The following is an 11,773-nucleotide window of genomic DNA, read 5'->3' as shown; positions in this document are numbered from 1 at the left end:
ACAAGTAACTTCATAATAATAACCCTTATTAATTTATTTGGTACAAAATCCATTTTTGGCCAAAGTGATGCAGAGCAGTGGTGGCCTGTGCCAGTATATCCAATATGTGTATGTTGCTGGGCAGAAGGTCTGGGCCTCGGCTCTGATGTCTTCAATCTGCAGGTTGCCATGGTTCTGTGGATGGGGCGTACTCGATGACCAGATGGGGCAGCAAATATTCTCACTTTCTGCTGGTCAGTTCTATTTCATATTACACAAGTCAAAATGTAAATTTAAGCTGTAATTCCCATGAAAAATACATCTACTGGGGAAGTGACCCAAAGTATGACTGTTGCTGTTAGAGAGCCAACCAGAGTGTTATTACACCACATCGAGACTTTGACCTCTCCGTCCTGCCATGTAGAGTGCTGCAGGGATGATGTTTATTTGTAAGCCAGCCCAGAAGTTAACATTGTCCTGGTTCCCTTGACAAAATGCAAATGGGATTTTTTTAATTGGATTTTGGATCATTGCAGAAAATAAGCTCTGTGGCAAGCAGAAGTTTATGATATTTACACATTTTACTCAGAAAGATAATCTTCACAAATGAACATCACTTTTAGGATTTTTGAAGCGTAAATACAATTGCAAGGAGTAAAAAGCTAGAAACAAAGGTAGGCTATAAACAAAAAAATGATAGTAATTATAGTAGGTATGGGTAGTGGAGACAAAAATGGTAAATTAAAGCTATGCTGACGCGTGTGCCCACAACAGTGCTTGTACTTTATGCCCTCCTCCACTTGGGCTACCCTAGAAAAAAAAAAAAAGATCTGGACAAGTCACTGAAATCAAGATAAACAACATAGAGCCATCTGACTCTTTGGCCAAAGGCTCGATTACAGATTCAAGTGCACCACTTCTACACACATACCCTGACATTGTAAACTATCTTGTTTTAGAGTGCATTTACTTTGGCAACAGAGAGCATTAGAGCGTATACCTCACAAAAATGGCACCCCTCTCCAACATGGCATGACTTACCTCCACATTCTTAATATAGCCATTCAAACCATTTCTGCTACTGCAGAAACATGGCCGTGCAACATGGTGGACTCAGCGGATGAGGACTTGCTCGCTATGCAGATATAAACAACTCATTCTAAGATAACGCAAACACAACAGTTCTAATTTCCAGGTGATATACACTAATGAAAACATAGTTATGAATATTATACACCATTTCTTCCAATATATCCACCTAACTCCTCCACACTGGACCTTTAAAGGGTGCCTATGTACTTTCTAAAATAGAAGAAATAACACAGTCTTATTCTCAGGACATGGTGCTATAATGTGGGTGTCTTACTATAATGTGTGGCTTTGTCTGTGACCACTATGTCTCGTAAATAGGAGTAAATAGTGCAAGTGCCTTTGTCGGGGACTATTTTCAGCTGTGTATTAATACACATTTGGTGCCCTAGTGAGTAGTTCTGGCAGCAGGATGGTGTATGTGGGATTGACTCAAAATAAACTACAGTGTGTGTGTTTATGATGATGAAGGAACATGTCACCCAGTGCAACAGTGGCTCACTGATGTATTTTTAATAGTTTTTGGACAACGATGGAGCTCTATGGCACAAAGGAATAAGCTATAATAAGCTCTAACTACACAGCCAACAGCGGTACAGCAGGATCAATGGTATGGAGGTGTCTGAAGTAATAGGTAAAGTAATGTAATTACTTTCTCAATGAGAAATAATGAGTCAATAAATACATTTTACATCACAAGATATATGTTGTGTGCATTAATATTTGAATGCAAATCCTGTGTGTGTCATGTGTCTGTAGGGTCCTAATTACCATCCGTGTGCGTGTGTGTGTGTGTGTGTGTGTGTGTGTGTTTGTTTGTATGACATAAGTGTATTCAACAGCATGCCAGAGTAACTCAACTGCAGTGTCCGCTGGCACCTGAGTCTCAGCTGACCAACTCTGCTGCACACATAAACAGTCCCACGCAAACACACTCCTACTCCATTCACACACACATGGATGTTTCCCATGAACCACCCCTTCCCTCCACACACATCCCTCCAACTCTCTCTCCAGCGCACCCTCCCTCTTCTTTTCATCTCTCTCGCTTTTCCTCCATCCACCAGATGGCTGACCCATCTGCTCCCCCTCTTTCCCTCACTCTCCACCTCCGTCTCTCTCTCTCTCTCCCTCGCCGCTCTGTGCTTCATGTGGTCGAGATCCAAGTTCTGTACACACAGGACCCTCAGTTCCCTCAGACGCCGTGCGCTCACGGGGGTGACTCGCTCCCCTTTTGCACTGATTGCGTGTTTGTGCGCATCTGTTTGGTCGCCCATATTTTTTGAAGCCATTTCTGACGACGGCTCTCTTCTTGAAATTTGCGTCTCCTTGTGTGTTTGTGTGTGTGTATGTGTGTTTGTGTACACATCTGCTTAGGTAGCCAAATTTGTCTGTGTGTGTTTGCATCACACCCACCATCTGTTGGTGTGTTGCTGCATTTTGGGGGTGTTTGTCTGATTACGGACTAAAATGTGTTTTGCTTGAGTGTCAAGTGTACATGTGATATTTGTTTAAGCATTGCTTCATCTCTGTGCAGCTGAGCCCGTCTTTACATGGCCATCGTTCAAAGGAATAGTTTGACATTTTGGGAAAAACATTCATTTTTGCCAAGGATTAGATAAAAAGATCGATACCACTCTCATACCTGCACGATAAACATAAAGCTGCCACCAACAGCTGGTAGCTTAGTTTAGCATAAAAACTGAAATGAGGAAAAACAGATTGCGAGGCTATGTCAAACAGTAACGAAATCCGCCTACAATCCATACAAAAAACATATCGTGGAAGTCGAAATTACTGCTTCCAACCGAGAAATGGAATGTAAAATCACAAAATTTTGTTGTTATACTTAGGATTTTACAAGGATTAAGCAGATCTGGCAGACCAGATCTGGTGAGGGGCACTAGGGAATGTGCTGCTCTACTTAATTGCCACTTGATGGGCGTACCCACTGAAAAGGTCGGTGGATTCCGATTCCCTCCTGGACCAAATGTGGAATCCACCAAAACTGATAAACGCACTGCTAGTTGAGCAGTCCTTGGCTCTCTGCTTGCTGTTTTAAAAAGGAAACAACACAGGCCAGCTTATAAACTATTTGTTATTCCATCTAAAAAATCCACCAAAACATTTGAGGAGAAAAATATGCAATGCCACTGCTCAATTTCATTTTATCGCATAGTTTGTTCCAAGTTTCACAAGCCACTGACATCATGTGGCCAACATGTTGTACGTGGCTCATGAAACTTAAACACACAAACGCACTGCAACACTGAACACACCACAATCCCAATCCCACAATCTTTCTAATTTGGCGGAACACCAAAAACACCATGCACTGTGGGACTGCTTTTCCTCCTCTCAACAGAAAGCATTGCGACGCCCTCGCTGCATCTGTTGGTAATGCATTGTTAGAGGTGCTGGTAGGTGGATTTTGTTGCCTCTGGACAGAGCCTGGATAACTGCTTCTAGCCTTTATGTTAAATTAAACCATCTCCTCAATGTAGCTTCATATTTACTGTGCAGACGTGAGAGTGGTATTGATCCAGTCATTTAACTCTCTGCATGAAAGCAAGTAAGTGTATTGTGTCAAATGTCAAGTGATTACTTTGAAGGAAAATGTCTTTTTTTTTAGTCATATTGATCAGCCTGCTAACACTGTACTCACTGTACTTAATTGCTGAGATATGAAAGTGCAGCAAAAAGAAGTCCAGAGAATGGTCTAACTTTAAAGTTAAGACTTGAGACTTGCTTGTAACTTTTACATGAGTGAGTAATACCCCTTTTTCTCCAAAACTAGCACATGCACGCAGGAAATGTGGATGAACCCACTAAATATGTCCCTTTCCGTTGCCAGTAGACCAGAGCTGTGTGCACGTCTCTGCAGCAGATGAGTAGGACTTACTCTGTGTGTGTGTGTGTGTGTGTGTGTGTGTGTTATATATTTGACGTCCTGGATAGGCCAGAAAACAGTTTAGTAAACAGCAGAAAGCAGCATGGAGGCCAGTGAAAAATGTTACAGTTGTTACTGCAGAGTAATTTGCATTGAGGTTTGACAGCTGCTTAAACAAACATGCAAAGTATATCTTGTTTTAGGGCGTTATTTTATCCTGCCAGTAAGGGAACTAAAATTAGCATGTTCACTTAGATGCTGTGTTTCCATCAATGCCGATTGGAGCTGGAGCTGATAATTATTCATGACTACTGTAGAGTCATTTGACCCAGGTGTGGATGCTGTTTATTACTTTTCCCATTACATTAAAAAAGTCAGATGTTAGCAGGTGTTGCAGGTTTTTGTGCAGTGGGACACAGGCTTTACTCCCACCTCTTGTGGGTGAACTAATATGCTAAGAACAGTATATTAAGGTTGAACCATTGAGTCATTCTCTATAAATATGATTATGTTCATGATGGATAATTAAGGTTATTATTTTATTGTCCGCCTTTGTTTTCTCATCCTAATAACCAAGGATTAGAATAACAAAACCAAAAATAAAAATAGGATCTTGTCATAAACAGGAAACTTTACAGCCTCCTCATTCAAAGAAAGAAACAGAGAGCAGTGCCTGCTGTCTTGACTCTGTGGTAGCTCTACCTTCTTCTTCGTGTTTCGAGTCCCCTTGACCTTGCCTTTACAGATAGCTAATACCCTGCCGAGAGACGTTTGACTGACAGGTGGGCGCGCGGCAGCCTTACACAAACACAGAGATTGACGTGCAAACATGCAGACACACATATCCTAAGCCCACATGTGAATGGACGGGCACAAACGCATAAGCGCACACACAAGAGCCATGAGACGAACTCGGGCACAGAGGGAGATAAACAGCATAAGCCTGAGGAGTGGAGTGATTGCTTCAGACACATGTGGCAAGAGTCAACTAGGAGAATAACAGAGTGGGGAAAAAATGGCAAAGCAGACAGTCTGACAGGCATGCTGGACAATCACACAGATGCACAGATGGGCAAAATGACAGACAGACAGGCAGACTGATATTTTGCTATGCAAGCCCCGGCTGCCTTACCATGATATGAATATCTAAATAGCAGCACGGAAATGGCGTAAAAATGAAAAACAAACAGAATTTTTGACATTTTCAAAAAACCACGTACACCTACATAACCTTCAGCAGCACAGAGCCTGTGTGCTTCAGATGCAGAGACAGTGATATTTGATTTAGAGATGGAAGAGTTATGTCACAAATATGATCACAGTCTTCTGAGGAAGAAAAGAGAGAATAGAGAGTGCAGTGACAGGACACTTCTTCAGTCGTTCTGCTTGTTCAAATATTCAATGAAGGACAGAAAACAAGGTGAAATACATGCATAGGATGAGAATCATCCACTGTGTCTTTGCATTGTAGATGGTACACACTCTCGGGCTCTGAATGTATGTGCATGTGTGTCTCAGTTGGTATTAGGGACACACCTGGCAGAAGCAGTCTGTGCCTTGAGACCTCAGGTGTGGTGAGACAATGCAGAAGATAGAGGGAGAAAATAAACAAGGAGGTCACAGGGGTTGCTACGGGCACCAGGCCAACTGTATTCAAGTGGAAGACCATCAGAAACCCGAGTCCCCCGACGCACAAGATGAAACCACACGGAAAATAGGGAACGGCGGCCTTGATGCCGTCCACTTGTGCGCACGCAGCATGCACAGATGCTACCCTGCACACGCACACGCTTCTACAACATCCACCAGATATAAACAAATTAGAGAAACCACCAAAGGCGAAGACAAGTGAGCAAAATGCATCCCACATGTTAACAAGCATAATATTGCTCTACAGTGTGCCCCGCAGTTGCCACCAACTCCTCTCAGTTGCCTCAGTTAGTGCCTGGAGTCTTGGCAGCAGACGGCACAGGGAAGAGGAGGAAGAGGAGCAGTCTGGTTATGCAGCTTCACATGCCGGTCAGACCTCATGCCCTCTCCTGTCATCTGCTGCTTTAACCCTTCATTAATTCCACACAGTGCATTTTAACCCCTCATCGTCTGCAGCCCTGGCGAGCACGGCAACGACTCTCCTGAAATTCCCAGCAGAGGCCATCAGAACCAATTAAGTGAGATGAAAGCCTACGCCGGAGCTGGGCCGCCAGATCACAGGCAGAGAGGAGAAATTATCAAGACTCAGGTGAGCAGCAAAAACAAGCAAACAAACAAATTTAATTTAAGGCTGCAAATCAGTGTGATATCATTTGCAGATTGAGAGGAGGGCCCAGGCAATGAGAAGTGAATCAGGAGCTGCCTCAAGGCCTTTTTTTTTTTTACCTTCTTGGCTCAACACAGAGCTTACATTTATTTATGACAATAAGACTGGGAACAATAACAAGCAAAAGGTTAAGATAAAGAATGGGAGCATAAAAGGGTTTATATCTGTTTTGATGACGGATAATGGCGTTGGTCTTGGAAAAATATATTTATGAAAGGGAAAAACTATACAAACAGAAGTGTTTCCGCACTCAGAGGTGAGAAAAACACTTTAATGTTTTATGTTCTGGGACAGCGGCACTGGCGCTTACTGTGGAGGAGACACTGTATAAATACACCTGAACAGTTTTACAAGGTTGTGTTGAAGAACAACAATGCATGGCAGCAGCAAGACGCAGTAGTAAATATCCACAACAAGCATCGCTACTGGAAGACCCTCCCAAAGCAATAAGAAACCCCACCACTGAATAGTTAGATGAAGGGTATTGTAGTAACAAGCACTATGGGGATTACAGGCAAAGGCGAAGCAAAGACTAGGCTTACTCTGATATGTTTTAACAAGAGGGAAAAAAGGGAAGAAAATAGACAAGCTGGCTTGGAAGAAACAGATGGGACGTGGAGGAAACAGTGCACAGACACAGCAAGAATTTTAACATCTGGTAAAGACCACACTACCCTCCAAAGGAAAAATACACAATTAGATACTCTCAAATAAAATGTACCACTATTGATAAGCAACGCTATTTTGTGAAAGCATGTTGCCAGAGTGAACGTTTATGCTTTCACGACATGCCCAATCTTCACAACACAACATGCTGTAAACATGGCGGATTAAGTAACCATGGGCTCCTGGATGAAGACATCCAGAGGGCCTCATTCCCTGTCCTCCAAAGAAGCATGATTTTATAGTTGTTTGGACTATTTTTCATGTTAGTTTGCATCTTTTCAGTCTTCGTGCATCTCCTTGTGATGTTTTGTCTTTGTTTGTTTTGCCCCTTTTTTAAGTCCTATTGCATTTGTTTGTAGTTGCTTTCTATCTCTTTGAAGTCATTTTTGTGTCTCACAGGAGTCTGATTTGCACTTGATGTCTCTTTGTGGTTATTTTGAATCTCTTTCTAGTTGCTATGCATATCTTTGTCTCTGTATTCATTTAGAGTCTCTGTAGTTGCTTTCTGTCTCTAGGTGCTCATTTTGTGTATCTTTGTGGTTACTTTGAGTCTCTTAGTAGTTACTTTGCATCTCCTTTAACTCATTTTGAGCCCTTTTTTTTCTGTAGTTTTATTTGCGTCTCTGTTTCATTTTGTGTCTCTTTGTGGTCATTTTGAGTGTCTTAGTAGTTGCTTTGAATCTCTTTGAGGATGTATTGTGGTTGGTTTGCATCTCTTTCAAGACATTTTGTGTCTTTTGTTGTTTTTTGCTTTGTTATTGTAGTCATTGTAAGGCTCTGTTTCATTTTGTCTCTTTATGGTCATTTTGAGTCTATAGTTTCTTTGCATCTCTTTGTGGTCATTTTAAGTCTCTTTGTAGTTGCTTTCTGTCTCTATGTGCTCATTTTGGTCATTTTGAGTCTCTTAGTTGTTGCTTTGTGTCTCTGTAGTTACTTTGCATCTCTTTGTATTCATTGAGACTATTTGTGGTTGTTTTCTGTTTCTTTGTGGTCATTCTGAGTCTGTCAGTAGTTCCTTTCTTTCTCTTTGTGGTCATTTTGCATTTTGTTGTCATTTTTAGTCTGTTTGCATTTGGTTTGCATGTCTTTGTTTTCATTTTGAGTCTCTCTGAGGTCTTTTTTTGTCTCTCTGTAGTCATTTTATGTTTCTTGATGGTAATTGTGAGTCTCTTCCTGGTTGGTCAAGTTAATTTAAGTGACATTTTGCAGGTGAAGCTAGGGAGGACCGTGGGCCTGTGCCTGGTAGGCCCGTTTAGTAATCCATCCATGACTGTACATCCTTGCTTCACCACAGTCTACTGTGGGAACTGTTGGTGGAGTAATTGGTATCTCTGCGTCTTCTATGATGTGTTTCTAGTGCTATAATATGTCGGTGAAAAATGGTGAGTCAAGACAGAAGCCTGTACTCGTGATTCTGAGGCCGACACCTGAATCAGATGTTTACCTTTGATGTTACAGATAGCTTGGAGTTTTTCGCTGTGTCTCGCTTTGTCCACTTAGCAACAGAAACAAGAAAAAAAGACACAAGTAGAACAAATAGATAAACCCAGAAATCAAAGGACATTGCAAACAGGCCTTTTTCCCTATATAGCGAACATTTTGACGAGTCATAGCAGGAGAGGAAGAGGTGTGACTAATCCCATTAATGACGGCTCTGTTCCATTCAAGTGTCCCAGTAAGCCACTGGCAGTGAGTCAGCATATCAGGACACTGGAACTGGCACACCTAAATGGAATGCAGCTATTATTAATGTTATTAGTTACACCTGTGCTTTCCCTGTGGTGACATATAAAAATATCTGTGCTGAAAAAAGACCTTCAGACCCCTCTCAGACTGGACATTGCCACACACTGGCATAGCTAATAACATTAATGACAGCTGCACACCGTTTATGTGCACCAGTTCCAGGGCTCTGTGGTTGTGCATGCTGGCTCTCCGTCATGGTACACTGACAATTAAATCAAATGAAGCCAACATTTGCATCATTAATTTCACCCGTGTTTTCCCTGCCACGACAAAGTCCAAAGTGAGAAAGGTGTGTACCACATTAAATATGTTTTAGGATCAAAATTACTTTAACCTTTTTATGTATGGATTATGACTTACTCAGTCAATATTTTGTATGTATATATATATATATATAGTGTGTTTTTAATCCCCTTTAGGCATGAAAAAAAAATTGAAGTTCCTTTTTTAATTTAAGTTTTTCGCATGTCCACTCAGGTGGACAGCATGCATTAAAATTTTCAAGTGAAAGCAATGAAATATTAAAATATATTTTGTGAAACAACAAAAATATATTATCATTGCTGCTGAATAGTGTTCTCACATAATTTAATATATTCTAATACTGTTTAATGCAACACAAAAGAACTTAACCTTGCTGCTGACTCCTCAGCCTCCCCCTTTATCTCTACTAGTCTCTCCTGTAGCCCGTCCCTCCCTTATTCAGCTTATTCCTCTTGACTCTTGTACCAAATTCCATTTACTTACATGAGTCTCCTATTATGAAAGGACTGTCAAGATATTCCTGAGCTGCACATTTCTTGCATTCTGTCAACCATCTTGGTTTTGGGAGATTTGTGATGCACATACAACACCTGGCCAGTGAGTGGTAGTGTGTGGCAAGATGCACCTGGGTCCACTGTAGTGACTTATATGCAACTACAGCATTAAAACCCAAGCATATATAAGAAAATGGCTTTTAAATAGGTGTTCACTGTAGTGACCACTATGTGTAAAAGGATTAAAGATGCTCCGATCAATATTTTACATAAACAATGAGTTATGTGAAAGGGCTTACTCATGGTGACAGTCCTTAGACAACTGCAATACAAGTGTAGTGTGTGCTGCAGGCTTAATTTCAACCAAAGATCCTCTAATTAGCACTCCATCAGGTAGAGGGGAAGAGCTCATCAGCACAGTCACCTGCTGAAGAGATCTGTTGGAATATAATCCTGCAGACTTGTGGCTCTCCACAGCATATGGTTGGCCACCCCTGTTACAGTGCATAACACGGTATGGTATCAGTCTGTAATGGGCTTTGTCCCAGTACTCGCCCTCAAAGTCAAAGTCACCCTGGTTTGGAGTGGCACCCTATAAAGAGCCATGTGGACCGGCACATATAGTATCTCCCCAGAGTGAAATGACTAATAAAGACTGAATTGTGCTGCATATGAAGGTGCAACGTGTGCTTACATTTGCTTCTGAGGGGGCTCTTTTCACAGAGCTGTCATATTGTGGAAAACACAGCTGCTGCTAATAAAAAATTAATTATAGGTAAGTTTGATTACGTTCATATAATCAGTATAGTCTCGGGGCGTACTCACAGTCTCACCTAACGCTTACCTGTAGTTAATTTTATAACATGCAGCTGTGTTGTCTTTAAACAACAGCGCCAAACTGCCATCATTGCAAAATTATCTCTCACATTTTGTCTATATAAAAATAAAAGTTGGAAGAAACATTAAAAGAAGTGTTGCCACACTATTACTGCAGAAATGAACAAGAGTTGAATTTAGGAGAAATGTCTTTATTTTAGGCCTTAAAACACACTATGATATGCACATGACACTGTCATTAATAAGAAGGACAGTGCATGAGATCTTGTCTCATCTGCGGCTTTGTTGCGGGGAGATTTTTTCTTTCACTTCGCCTAACGAAAGAGCTATTCCAGATTTTGCATTATTTCTTATGGGACTTGTGTCTAACTTTAAGCCAGCAGTGGAGTCCCCATTCTCTTTAGAAGTGTGGATAAAGTCTTGCATTAAGAATCTTGCTTTCATGAGAAACCCCTCCAGTCATAAAGAGAGAGAGCTTTAACATTATAACAAGATATTTCGACAATTATTACTTTCTTCTCACAGTGGCAGCTCTGCATTGCTGTATTCTTGATTCTTTCACTGTGCAAAGATCTCTTGGAAGCGTAGTGGAGAGGAAATGCAGTGACGTCACTTCCAATCAATGCTCACTGCTTTTTACAGTACATTCTGGGACTTTACTCAGTTGGACATCAAGTGCACTGGAGCGATTTGGGCTTTGGAAAATAGCTGACTCTCTGGGCAGTTCACTTACTCAACTGAACAATGGACCACTTCACTTCTTTTAGGTATTGTAGTTTCACTGGGACCGTTTCTTCGGCAGAAAGCAGTTCCAATAGAAATTGTTAACTGTGAAGTCTGCAGATAATTCAATGTAACCAAGACAGACTGTTTTTTATTGCTTTTAGTAGCACAACCAACATTAAATACAGCTCTGTTGTAGCAGCATAGAAGTCTGCAGGGCATGTCTCATAACATTAGCAGAGTTGAGTTTTGGGGATCTGAGTGAATTGACCTTTAAACAGCTGATCACATCAAGTTTTTTTTACCATTTCATCAATATGTACTCATTTTTTCCCATCCTTAAAATCTACATTAAAACCCCACTGACCCACCAGTGGGACAGTCATTAGAAATCCATGCTGTGCAGCCAAGCATTGTTCAAACTCCCACAACTTTATTTTTAATTCCAGCTAGATCCCAAAGTTTTTAAATATGCCATATATGTCAGACTCAAATTTGTGGAAATGTGTATAAAATGATGCATTGTGAATATTTCCATTTGATGGAATGATGCAGCCATAACAACACGGAGTCTTGGGGTTTAAATATTTAACTCAGTCCCATACAGTGGTTCCAGTGAGCATTTGGAAGCAGCCAATACAGAATATATATAATACCTTCAGACAGTGTGGAATAAAATTATTTTCATCATGAGTGTGCTAGTGGAGTGCAAAGCTGAATCAGTGGAGTACTCTTTTCAAGTGACTCGAGGGGAGCTAAAAGGGGAAA

Source organism: Plectropomus leopardus, chromosome 12, assembly GCF_008729295.1.
Source record: "Plectropomus leopardus isolate mb chromosome 12, YSFRI_Pleo_2.0, whole genome shotgun sequence".
In the NCBI taxonomy this organism is placed as follows: Eukaryota; Metazoa; Chordata; class Actinopteri; order Perciformes; family Serranidae; genus Plectropomus; species Plectropomus leopardus.
The sequence above is the reverse complement of the archived record's forward strand: the minus strand, read 5'-3'. Positions refer to the sequence as shown.